Source organism: Dromiciops gliroides, chromosome 1 (genome assembly GCF_019393635.1).
Source record: "Dromiciops gliroides isolate mDroGli1 chromosome 1, mDroGli1.pri, whole genome shotgun sequence".
Taxonomy (NCBI): domain Eukaryota; kingdom Metazoa; phylum Chordata; class Mammalia; order Microbiotheria; family Microbiotheriidae; genus Dromiciops; species Dromiciops gliroides.
Genome location: NC_057861.1, coordinates 761980157 through 761993064, shown reverse-complemented (window position 1 = coordinate 761993064; position 12908 = coordinate 761980157). Strand labels below are relative to the sequence as shown.

Sequence of the window (12908 nt, the reverse complement as noted above, 5' to 3'; positions counted from 1 at the left end):
TTCAGAGCCAGAGGTCTCTCTCTCACCAGCAGTCACTAAGCAGAGGCAGGATGACTGAGGGAGCTGGATCAAGCACTGGCAGCCTCCAGAGGCCCTTCAACTCTGGAACTCATGAGTTCTGGGACTGAGCCTGTGCCCCTCTGGCCAGCTGGGGCATTGAAACTTGATGAAAACACATAAGTAAAGTCATAGAGAAAAGGCCCAGATTAATGAAGCCGTTTCTGTCCAACACTGGGCTCCTTGGAAAGATGGTGGCCAAAGTTGGTGCTGGGGGAAGGGAGGTATGAGGCAATGGGTCACATTCTTCCACTGGAAAATTGCATCCTTGTTTCCCAGGGCTTCTGAGAACACTGTGTCTCTGCTGCTTGGGGAGGAGCCAGCTTTGGCCAGCTGAGCGGGCTGCCCACAGTTTTTGCTGATTGATGGTTTGGAAGTGTGTAGCCTGCTCTCACACTATCTGGCCCCTTCTTGTGCTGGAAGCCCTCTGAAGCCGGCTCCAGTGAGATGTTCTTTGGGCCTGTCATCTCAGTGGCTGGGGCAGCCACAGCACCCATCCTCTCCCTCCTCCTGCACCTGTCATCTTCTTCTGTCAGGGCTTGTTGGGCATCTGGGCAGATCCTGATGCCAGGACACAGCCTGGCAAGGGAGAAGAGCAGGGCTTCTGCCCTCCTGGTAGTCCATCACACCACCACCTCAGATGGTCTCTGAATCATCTTCCTGAGCTCGGGACCTGCCTAAGATCAGAGAGCTAGTAAACAAACCCCAGGACAAGGGCCAGCACCCAAGTCCTACCACATTATACTGCCTATCATTTTATATAGGTTAGGCCTGCTTTATTCTTGAAGTGGTCTTTCTAGCACTAGGTGAGGTGTGGCTTCAGTCTCTAGGGGGCACCAAAGAGCCCCTCTTCCAAATGGTGCTCATCCATTGCTCTTAGTAGCTGGTTTATTTCCCAGATTAACACGGCACCAGAATGAGGAGTATGAGGCAAAGCTCTTTCCCCTTCAGGGACATCTCTGGATGGCTTTTGTCAGATACAAAATGGCTTGACTGTCCCTCTATGTTCCTGACAGAATTGGAGTTCTCATTTGAAGATTAAGTGACTCCTGGTGTGGGGACACTGGCAAGGTGATCAACCCCTGGCAGCGCATCTCGGGACCACAGGAGCCCCTGCACTTTAAATGTTTGGATATTGGGATGTTGACATCACCAGCTACCCATGTGCCAGTATCCAAATGGAGCTCTGATGTGTGGTTGTGCCCTACACCAGTGCAGATCCCAACCTGGCCAAGCTTTCTCACCCTGTGTGATATTTGTCTATATCTTTCTGACTCCCTCACTCCCCAACCGAGTATCTGTCCAGCCATCTGGAGGGCTCCAGTTGGTTCTTCTATGGTCACCCTGCTGGACCCAGGTAGCCTGTGGCCTGTCCATCTGTTATCCCTCCTGCACATTACATGCCCAACCCATTTATCTGAAAAATGTTTTAATCCCAGGTCCAATATTTTCAACAACTCAGCATACTCCCAGATTGCTTTTCCCAGCTGCCTGGCCATTGAGTTTTGGGGAAGGCAAATTTATCTGCATGTTAACCAAATACTGGTTAATTAGGACTATAAAATCTGCTGCCAAAAAAAAGGAAAAGAAAAGAAACAATTAATGCATTCCACCCCCAAATTCAAATGTCATTTGGATAATTGCTTTTCTGAATTATGCACTCCATTATTCCCCTAAAAATCTTAGTGTAGGAAGAGGCTTAGGAGGTCATTTGGTTCAACTTAGACCCAAGCAGGACTGCCCTATCAACACCCCCAGCAAGTGAATATCTAGGCTTTTAAATTTATTTTTAAATAACATGCATTTATGTTCTCTCCCTCCTAGTTTTCCTCTCCAATTTAAAAATATAGAAAAGAAAAAAATCATTGAAAAAAATTATACATAGTTAAGCAAAACATATTCTATATTGGCCAGAACCCAAAATAATTCTTTCTATCTCTCGAGTCCATTACCTTTCAGTCAGGAAGTGACAATAGGGATCAGAATTCTTAAGTCTTTCAAAGTTGATTGGTTTTACAATATTATTGTTATTGCATAAATTGTTCCCCTCTCTCTGCTCACTTCATTCTGCATTAGTTCATACTCATCTTCCCAGGTTTCTCTGAAATCATACATTTCATCACTTCTGACAGAGCAATAGTATCCATCACATTACCCCATTGATGGGCATCCTCTTCACTTCCAGTTCTTTGCCACTACAAAGAACTGCCTTGTTTTTGCACATATGGGCCCTTTACCTCTTTCCTTAATTCCTTTGGCATAGAGATCTGTCTAGTTATAGTATAGTTGAGTCCAAGGGTGGGCACACTTTAGTGATTCTTAGGATATAATTCCAAATTGTTTTCTAGAATTGCAAGACCAATCCCAGGTCCACCAGCAATGCATTAGTCTTCTCTTGGTCCCTCAAACAACTGCCGTTCTCCTTTTCTTGACATCTTACAATCTGACATGTATGAGGTAGAAACACAGAGGAACTTTGCATTCCTCTAATTTTGAGTAATTTGGAGAATTTTTTCACATTGGCAATTGAATCTTTACTTGGAGACCTCAGACAGAGGGAAACCCAGTCCTGTGGCAGCCCATTCCACATTTGGACTATCCTAATTGGTTCTTTCCCACCCCACACCCTCATATCAAGTCTAAATTTCCTTCTCTGCAACTCCAGCTCATTGTCCCTGGTGCTGAAATCAGGGGCCAAGTCAGATCCCTCTTTTGCATCAATAGCCTTTCAGATATTTGAGGACAGCTATTAGGTTCATCCTGAGTAATCTTATCTTTAGGCCAAATATGCTCATCTTCTTCAAGCTATGAAAGAAAGTCATGGTACAGTTAGGGATCTATACCGTTTGACTTTCCTCTGAATAGATGCTACCCCAGGGCCTTTGGCAAATTCCCAGAAGATATAAAACATTCTCAGAATGGACCCACTTTCTGTGCACACCTGCAGCATCAGAAAACAGAATGTTTTCTATGGCCCTTGCTGATAGGCCCACCAAGATAGGGCTCTTTGGCTCCAAGGTATAATGGCTAAAGCATGGTCAACACCTCCCTCTGCCTCAGAGAAGAACTATTAGCCACACCACTGATTATAGTCTTGGCTCTCTGTGGTCCAGAATAATCATTTGTTTGTTTAACCTACATCTCTGTCTTCATTACCAATAGCTGGACCTTGGCACAAATAGGCAGAAAGGCCCATAGTCCTTGGGCATCATCGTATGGGGATGTTACACCTACAGACTTTCCCGGAGGAAGTGACTCTCAGTCAACATCTCCCCAGTCATGATAAAGCCACGAAGACTGACCACTGACTGAGCTGCCCATATGACTATCCTTGGTCAAAGAGGTGTGAATGTGGCTGCTTTCATGGATGAGCTCAGGGCTCCCCTTTCTGCTTTCTCCCTAACACACAGACTTGAGTGTGAACACATGCATGCATGTGGGTATGGACTTGGTCTCACACCCTGCTGCAATATAAAAAAGTAAGTGGCCATTGTCTAACACAATACACAAAGGCCTTTGGTGGCTCTTCTATTGCACACACACACACACACACACACACACACTCAGGTACAACTGATGGGCACAGTCAGGCCTCAGGAGATGCCCATCAGAGAACCAGAGATCCTGGCTAGGCCTTCCTTTTGAACCACCCCATTTGTGGATGACATCGAGGAGGAGGAAGGGGGAAAATTAGTCACTATTCCACATCTTCCTGGCCTCAGATGAGAGGAGGGAAACACCAGATCTGTTGGAAGGGTGAGATAGAGGCTAAACTCTAGGTTGTCCCAGGTCTGCAGATTTTGCCTTGTGGGAATTAACTTTCTATATATCGCAAGGGACACAGTCACCTTGTAAATGGGGATGTATGGCTACTCTTGGTGAGACCTCAATGATCAGTGCCAATGATATTATACAGAACATGGAAGGGAGCAGGTGCATGGTCATCACTACTTTCCCACAAGCTTTGATTGTGCTGCGTACAGGGCAAGGGGAGCTTGGCTACAGCTGCTAATGCCTCATCTGACTAGATAATAGGTCAACAAATTTAAAGCACAAATTTGAGGTTGTCTAGTTAAATGGACTAATTTTATAGAAAAGAAACCAGTTCCAGGATGTTTAAGTCACTTGTTTGGGGTCATCTGCAGTAATAAGCAGAAGAATCGGGATTTGAGCAGAGGCTCAAATCCACAAGGATGCTCTTCACGGATTGGGGGCCAGGCAGCTAGGTGGCTCGGGGGATTGCATTCTAGTCATGGGGTCCATTGGACATGTGTTCAGATCCTGTCCCAGGCACTTACTACTTCTGTAGGCCCTTCCCTCTGAGCCTCAGGATCCTCTTTTGCAAAATGAGGACTGCAATAGCATCTTCCACCCAGTTTAGTGGTGAGGATATCATGTAAAATGCTTTGGCAGTCATTGCTACCAGCTGCCCTTGGGAAGGCAATGAGAGTCAAGGAATGGGGGCAGCCAGGCTGTCAGCCAGGGCTGGGCTGGGCTGGAGCTCTTTGCCCCTTTCCAGGTTCCCTTTGCCCTCCTCTTTTGTTCTCCTTCCCGATCCCTTTGGTTTTTTCCTTCCCATTTCCCTTTTCCTCTTTCTCCTTCCCCTTTCATCTGAATCAAGGCCACCAGCTCAAAAGTCTCCAGAGGGAGGTTTGATAGTTTGATGCAGGGAGGAGACAGCAGCATGGTTTGCCCCTGGGGTAGACTCCCTTCCTAGGCACCATTGATTATCCTGGACTGACTTCCCTCATGCCAGGCCTTGGGCAGGGACTTCTACCCTCAAATCCCTGAAACCCTGAGCTTTCTCCAGCTTTCTCATGACACCTCAAATGGTTAAGAGGAAATTAAGAAGTATTACTTCCAGGAAGGCTGCCTCCCTAAGAGTAGGAAGGAAATAATTGCCCATGGCAGGCTAGGTGGAGCTAAACCCCTTCCATCACCCATGGAATTTGAAATTTGGATGGACCTCATTGGCCTCCAAGTCCCACTATCCACAAAAGGAGTTCCCACTCTGTCCAACAAGTGCTCGTCCAGCTTTGAAGGGTGAGGGAGGGACCCACGTCCCCAGGTGATCCCTCCATTTTGGAGCTGATCTGACTGGAGGACTGCCCCCTCACCCCCTTGATTCTGGGTTTGTCCTCTGGAGCCATCCCTGCTCTTTGGTAAGACAGATCTTCAGCTACTTCTAGTAGCTAGTGGATCCAGGTGGGCAGCTGAGTCATCGTTTGTTCTTGCTCACCCCTTCTTCTTTCCTCAGAAGTAAACAGGCAACCCTGCCAGGCAGAGCCTTGCCCAGGGAATCAGTCACTGACTTCAGCAGCTGAACTCATACCAGTGGACCGCAAGAGATGAAGGCAGATGAGCCAGTGTGCCCTTCCCCTTGGGCGTGCCTAGATGTCTCTTGATAGGGCTACCAGCGAGAAGCATGAGGCGGTGTTAATTATAGCAGCCTAAGTCTTCAGAAGCACATTATGTGAAGGGGCACAGAACTCTCCCTCCCTCTCCCCATCCCCAACAGCTGGTAAACACCAAGTGCAGCCAGGAAAGCCGGGCTCAAAGGCTATCACCAACATTTACTGGCTATATGACCATAGGCAGATCCATTACTCTCACTGAAACTCAGTTTCCTCATATATAAAATGGGGACAATATCAAAAGGTCAGAAGTTTAGAGTTAGAAGGGATAACAGACCCCACAAGCAGCCACTACTTGAAGACCTCCAAGGAGGCAGACCCCCACATCCCACAAAGTAGGTCATTCTACTCATGGATAATTCATATTTTAGGAAAATGTGTCCTAAGGTCAAGCCTGCATTTATTTCTTTGCATCATCTACACAGTACACCTGTTTCTGCCTCCTGGGCCAAACAGACTAAGTCTAATCCCAATTCCACATGGTAATCCCTTACATCTCTGAAGTTATAGCTATCGCATCATCTCTTCTCCTGGCTAAACATGCTTAATTCCTTCCAGCAAACTTTCTCTGATACAGATGCAAGGCCCACAGAATGGCAGAATCTTAGAAGAAGGATGCTCAAGGGCTATCTCATCTTACTCACAACTGAAAGGAACCTTCAATATAGGCAACAGTCTCTATCTGAAGACTCTCCCCACTAGGAGGAACCCCTTGCTCACCTACAAGGCAGCCCAGTCTACTTGGGGATAGCTCAAGTTGTTAGGAAGTTTGGATGGATTTTCCTTAAAACCAGGCCTAAATTGTCCCCTTTGTCAATTCAATCCATTGTCCCTCCTGGAAGCCATGCCTCTTAATGCAGTCCAAGATGACATTACTTTTGCAGCTGCTGCATCCCACTGCAAAGAGAATCCTGGAGCCTTGAAAATTCCAAGATATGTTTCACATACAGTAATCTCGATCCCTCCCTCCCCCATCTGACCACCTCTTTATTTTTTGATTTTTTATTTTTTCAGGGCAATGGAGGTTAAGTGACTTGCCCAGGGTCACACAGCTAGTAACTGTCAAGTGTCTGAGGTTGGATCTGAACTCAGGTACTCCTGAATCCAGGGCTGGTGCTTTATCCACTGTGCCACCTAGCCGCCCCCTGACCACCTCTTTAGATCTGGGTTAATGCTGTAGCTGGCAGAGATTTTGTTTTTGGATTGACTCTTCCTTCCAGTTTGTTGGCTATCATTCCCAGCAAATGTGAAAAGAATGCCACCATGTGTTTATGCAAATTAATGATGGGCACACACAACTGGCCATGACCTGTCAAGGTGGCACTGATCCATTAATGAGTACTCTTTGAGTCCACCAATTAAAGCACAATCACACTTATCTGTGTAGATAATTGTCTACTTCACCTCTCTCTATGTTTTACATAAGACTAACATATGACTATCAAACATTTTGCCAATGTTTAGGTAAAGTGTATCCAATGGAGGCCAGTGATTCCTTCCAAAACAGACATGAGGTCACGGGGGTTGACTCGTTCATGGAGCCAAGAGGGCCTTTTGTCATCCCCATTGCCCCTGCTAGATTGTCACCAATCGTTGACTTAGTAAGCTCATCAAGAGCATCCACCGAGGGTAGAGTGAGGAGCTGAAGTAATTCTTACTGGCCTGCTCTTTGGTGTACGTATGGGGAACAATGGGGGCATTTTCCTTTTATGTGGTTCCTCTCCTGTTTTCCATGATCTTTCAAGCATTGCTGACAGAGATTCAGTAATCAAATCTCCAGTCCAATGAGGACAGCTGCCTTGAATTCAAGGGCAGCCAGACCCTCCCCTAAGAGCCCCTTTCTCATCACAGACATCTCCTGCTTGTGCCCCTAACCCCCACCCTTTGGGGTTCCATCATTTCTAGTATGAAGGCCCTTCTTCTTGCCAAGAAATGCACAATCTGAGCTATTGCTTCCCATTCTCCCTCCTGTAGGTTCCTGTGCTGCTCCAAGCAGAAAGTTCTTCAGATTGGTTGTCCACTTTCTGTCCGCTTCTCCACCTGTGATGGTCATTCACTCTCCCACCTCCTGACCAGGTCAAGTTTCCTTGCTTTCCCCTTAGAGCTTTTTTTTTTCAATAAAGCCCTATTTCCTTCTCCCACTCCCCACCTCTTTCTCTCTCTTCCTCTTTCCCTCCCTCCCTCCCTCCCTTCCTTCCTTCCTTCCTTCCCCCCTCCCTCAGCTTCCTCACCTACAAAATGAGAGGGCTGGACCTAAAGGCCTCTAAAGTCCCTTCCAGCTCAAACCATCCTATGAGCCTACATTTGTACCATGGAGAGAACTCACTGGGAAGATTTGCAAACATCAGTCAGTCAGTTAACTAGCATTTATTGAGAGCCTACTCTGTGTTGAGGATACAAAGAAAGGCAAAAGACAGTCTATGCCCCTAAGGACATCACTGTCTAATGAGGGAGACCACAAGGAAACAATCATAGGCAAAACAAGCTCTAGATGGGATGAAAGGGGAACAATGAGCAGAGGGAAGACACTGGGTTGAGGGGGGGCTGGCAAGGTTCCTAGTAGAAGATGAGATTGGAGCTGGAGCTCAGAGGAAGCCGGGGAAGGAGGTGGTGGTGGAAGTGAGGAGGGAGAGCATTCCAGGCAAAGGTACAACCAGAAAAACTGCCTAGAGGTGAGAGAGGGAGGACCTTGCTGTGTGTCCCTGGATTGAGGAGAAAGTGGAGAGGGGAAAGGTAGAAAAAGCCTGAAAGGTGTGTGTGATGGGAGGAGAAGGAAGAGGAGGAGGAGGAGGAGGAGGCATATTGCCAAGGGCTTTGAATGACAGAATTTTAGGTCTGATAGGGAGCCACTTCGGGTTATTGAGTAGGGGTTGAATGACCAGACCTGTGCCTCTTTGATGGCCAGATAGAGAATAGACGGCAGTGGGGAGAGACTGAAGTGGGGCAGGCTCTCCTGCAGACTATTATGAGAGTCCAGATGTGTGGTTATGGGGTGGCAGCATCAGAGAAAAGGGGAATCTATTTGAGATGTAGTAGAAAGGTAGAAACAGCATCCCACAGTGCAACTAGCTTCTGAATTCATCTTGCCCTCCATTTCACTCAATCCACCCATCAAAAATCACTTCTTTAATGCCTAGTGTCCAGTGTTCGGGGTAGAATGCCAACATGGGCCAAGCCCAGCCCTCAGTGAGCGTGCATCCCACTGACCAAATGATTTTACTCTTATTATGTTGGAGGCTGAATGACAAAGGGAAATGTTTTGCCCTGATGATCCAATGTAGCACAGAGGTCAACCTTGATTATTGAAGGCCATGATGGTGGGACCTCCCCTGCAACTAGCATGACCTCTGAAACTTGAATACTATGTATTAAGCTTGACCACTCAGCTAAAGTTGGACAGGCTTAGCATCAAAATGGTGGCCACTGAGTGATGAATTTGAGGGGCCACATTAAGTCCTGAAAAAATGTGGCTGTGGTGAGGAGGGCTAGAAGCAGGTAAAGAGTTAATCCAATGAATTGGAGAATGAACATCAACAATCTCCAGATGTCTCGAAGGTCAGTATTTAATTGAATAGTTTCGATGAATTAGGAATAAATACAAAGTGAAGGTGATGTGGTCAGAGAGTAGTTTGTCTGAAAAAGATCTGAGGGCTTAGGTGGACTGCAAGCTTGAGACTGTGATCTGGAAGCTAATCCAGTCAGGCATCACCATAGTCCTCCTCCTCTTCCTCCTCCTCCTCCTCATCCTCATGATCAACAGCTAGGATTCATATAGTTAATGAATAGAGTATTTATTAGGTGTCCACTGTGTACAGAGCCCTGGGCTCAGCATCAGGAGCACGAACACCAAAGTGAGCCAAGCCCTGCTCTCGAGGGGTTCCCTCTAATGGGGGAGACAACAGCCGGGGAAGGTCTGAGCTGCAGGTCAGAGGGAAAGGTCCCGGGGTCCTGAGGGGGCAGCAGTAGAGCATGAGCTCATTCTCCACTGGTAAGTCATAGCAGTTCCTGATAAGGAGCCACTGGAGAGGACCTGGGAGGCTGGTGACCAGCTCTGGCTTCCTTTTCCTAGCTGCTTTCAGTGTCTGTGGCTGCAGCTTCTGCAGGAGCAGGGTCCAGGCTGCATCTCCCCAGGTGTGGCTTCCCAGATTGATGGCTGAGGGTGCTAGATTGGAAGCTTGGCTCTTCCTGAGGGGTCGTGGGCTGTTTCCATTGGAATCTGAGGGGAGCTGGGAGTCCAGAAGATGCTGGTGTAGCAACTTGCCTGGCACATGCTGACTCCTCTCTCTCCCTCAGGGTGCCACACTGCATCCTGGAGGCTGGCCTGCCTTCTCTGTGGGTGGCAGTTTGTGAGGATGGCTGTCCCCTTCTCCATGGGAGCTGCTTCCCCAGTTGATGGCTGTGAGGGTGGGGCTGGAAACAGAATAGATGATCTGGGGGTGGGATATGCTGCCATGGCTGCTGTGCTCATCTGCCTGTTGGTGGCAGTTGGTGGTGCCAAGGCAGGTGTGCCTATTCTTTACAATGAAGGTTGGAGAAAGGCTGGAAGCAGAGGCTTCAAGGTTTGCAAAATACAAAAGTATTAACTCATTGCAACTTCCTAACAACCCTGATGTGTAATTGCTATAATTGTTCTCTTTGACAAATGAGAAAATTGAGGTCAAGTGACTTGGCCATGGTCACACAGCTAGTATCTGAATCTGAATTTGAACTCTGGTCTTCCTGACTGCAAATCCAGGGCTCTAGGCATTGTGGTGCCACCTAGTGGCCATAGCATCTAAAATTAAGTAGCATACTAACAGGTCTATGGCATCCCCCTTGTGAGGAGAGACTGTTTGATGTATCATATTTTTAATCCAGCACCTAGGACAGTGCCAGGCACATTAAATGAGTATTTCTTGTCAACCGACCATTGTAGAAACGATTCTGAGCTGGCTGCCTTCCAAGCCTGAGTGCCTCTGGCGGGGGGGGGGGGGGGGGGGGGGGGGGGGGGGGGGTGGAGCGTCTACGAAGAGGGGCGGGGAGATCACAGACTATGGTAGAGCTGGGCTCTTGTGAATAGACTGTAAGCCTCAAAAAGTCAGTCATGACCAAGAGATTCATGCAATTGAAAGTTGCTCCACTCCAGGCCCAGTGCTAGGGGCTCAGGGGCCTTTTTGTTTTCCCTTGGAATCTGAGAGGATTGTTTGAGAACACTGAGGGCCACTCTATTGACGGGGCTCTTATGGTGTGTATGTGTAACCAAGACACAAAGGGCCAGAGAGAGAATGAGACACAGAGAGAGGCAGAGACAGGGACAGGGACAGAGAGAGAATGAGAGGCAGAGACAGAAAGAGACAGAAAGACATGGACACAGAGAGAATGCCCTGGATGAGTATTGATTAAATGCCTTTTAATGATCGATCTTCTGGTAAGATTTGGCTGAGAGCCCTGGTTTCAGACATTCAAGGCTGTTCATAGTTAATGTTCCAGAGTCCTCTCTCACCCCCATCCCCAATAAATATATAGTGAACATATGTATCTATATGTGTATAACATAGTGTATGTCTATATACACACATATACATATATTATAATATAGCATATCTACATATATGTACACATATACTTATATGTATGTGTATACACACACGCAGAAAGTGGGCCCACTATAGTCTATAGTCTATACTGTATCCAGATGCAGCTGTGGGCAAAACCTTTTAAAGAATTCTATATGTATATGTATGGATGTGTGTACACACACATACATATGCACACATGTCCACACATATTGTATATATATATTCATTGTATATGTGTATGAGCATGTGTGGATACATATACCTATACATGCATGCATGCATGTATATACATATATACCCTGGAGCTGGGGTCAGGAGCTGGAGTATAGCATTGGGCCTCAGTTTCTCCATCTGGAAAATGGGTATCATGAAACTTGCACAACCTACGTCAATCCCTGAAGAATCACTCACAGTTAGGAGCTCATTGTCAGGGGCTTGACGCACCCCTATTGGTTCCTGTTTGCAGTCCAAAGAGAGGCCTATTTCAAGGGAGTAGTTGTACTCTCTTCTGCACTGAGGATGCATGGACCTGTCCTGTTAAGATAACCAGCTGGGTTTGCTTGTCAGCGCCTTGGCAAGACTTCTGGCTTCTGTATATGGAGAGAGGATGACCTGTCCCTTCAGCTGCCTCGCCCTTGCCGTTTGTAGGATCTTTGCTCAGGAAAAAGAAGCTACAGAGATGGACAGAGCTTGGCAGCCTGAGCCCCAGGGGGCTGTGGAATCTTCACCTTCCTTTGAGGGCAAGAAGAGGAAGCCAAACTCAGGGCCTTTTCAGCACTGGGAAAGGTCCTATGGACAGATTATGGTCCATCGGTCCCTGAGGAGGGTTTTGTTCCTTTTTCATGACTCCCTCCCAGAGAAGGATGACAGTGGCATCCGGACCAAAGTCGCTTCAAGCCATGTAATACAGTAGAATTAATGCTGGTCTTGTGAGGCTCACACAGACTGAGCTAGAGTAGCATCTCAGAAGACCCAGGGAAAGTCACATGCCCTCCTTGAAATTCAGTACCCTCTTCTATAGAATGAAGAGGCTGACCTCCATGGTCTTTGTGTTCACTTCTAGCTCCAGAGCTGGTACTTTGTGCTTTGTGGTCCAGAAGGGGTGTGTGTGTGTGTGTGTGTGTGTGTGTGTGTGTGTGTGGTGGCTTAGGTGGAGGGGAGACTATTTAGGATCAAGTTCAGCTGCCACCTCCTTTGTTTGGGGTTTGGATTTCTTCTACTCTCAAGCCCCCAGTCATTGATCAGGGGATTCCTTGCTCCTCCTCCCCACATAGCTGCCACCGTGCCCATTCATTAGCATGGCTGGGTCAGGTGCTTTGGAGGGCCCTGAAGCTGGTCCCAGGTCTCCTCTTGTAGCTCCTGGATCCTAGTGGTGTAAAACATCAAATGAAACTGGTCCAAGCATGCATCAGGTCATAGGAAGGAAGGAAGGAAGGAAGGAAGGAAGGAAGGAAGGAAGGAAGGAAGGAAGGAAGGAAGGAAGGAAGGAAGGAAGGAAGGAAGGAAGGGAGGGAGGGAGGGAGGGAGGAAGGGAGGGAGGGAGGAAGGGAGGGAGGGAAAGAGTCATCAGCTAGAGTCACACCTGAAAACAGAAGTCAGGCTTATCTATAGTGGCAAATGAAGAGTGATTAGCAGGGGAGTCAATATTGAGCCTTTTGTACTGAGTGACCATGTTCACAAAGATGACAGGAAACTCGTGAGCCAGGAGAGCTTGAGGCCTCGAATTCCAAGGGCACTTTTGCTCTGCAGGGGCCAAAGTGGATTTGCCCCAGTTTGCTGACCTGCAATGTCTCATTATTGTTGGGGAATCATGAGGGCCTGAATCAAGCCAGTGCACTGGAGATTAGGGACCCTGGTGCTTGGGGAACACTGAACAGGG

The 12908-nt window shown here is 47.5% G+C and overlaps 1 protein-coding gene across 2 annotated transcripts in view; it reads left to right on the top strand.

The window, feature by feature from the left end:
- The window catches only part of ARPP21 (cAMP regulated phosphoprotein 21), a 166734-nt gene that overhangs the window by 28699 nt on the left and 125127 nt on the right, over window positions 1–12908 (top strand). Inside the window, exon 2 of one of the 2 annotated variants that reach the window (XM_043979562.1) lies at window positions 7446–7547. The exons of the other annotated variant lie outside the window; for it this stretch is intronic. The gene's annotated coding sequence lies outside the window, so the exon portion shown is untranslated. The remainder of the gene's footprint in view (window positions 1–7445; window positions 7548–12908) is intronic. 2 annotated transcript variants of the gene reach the window in all.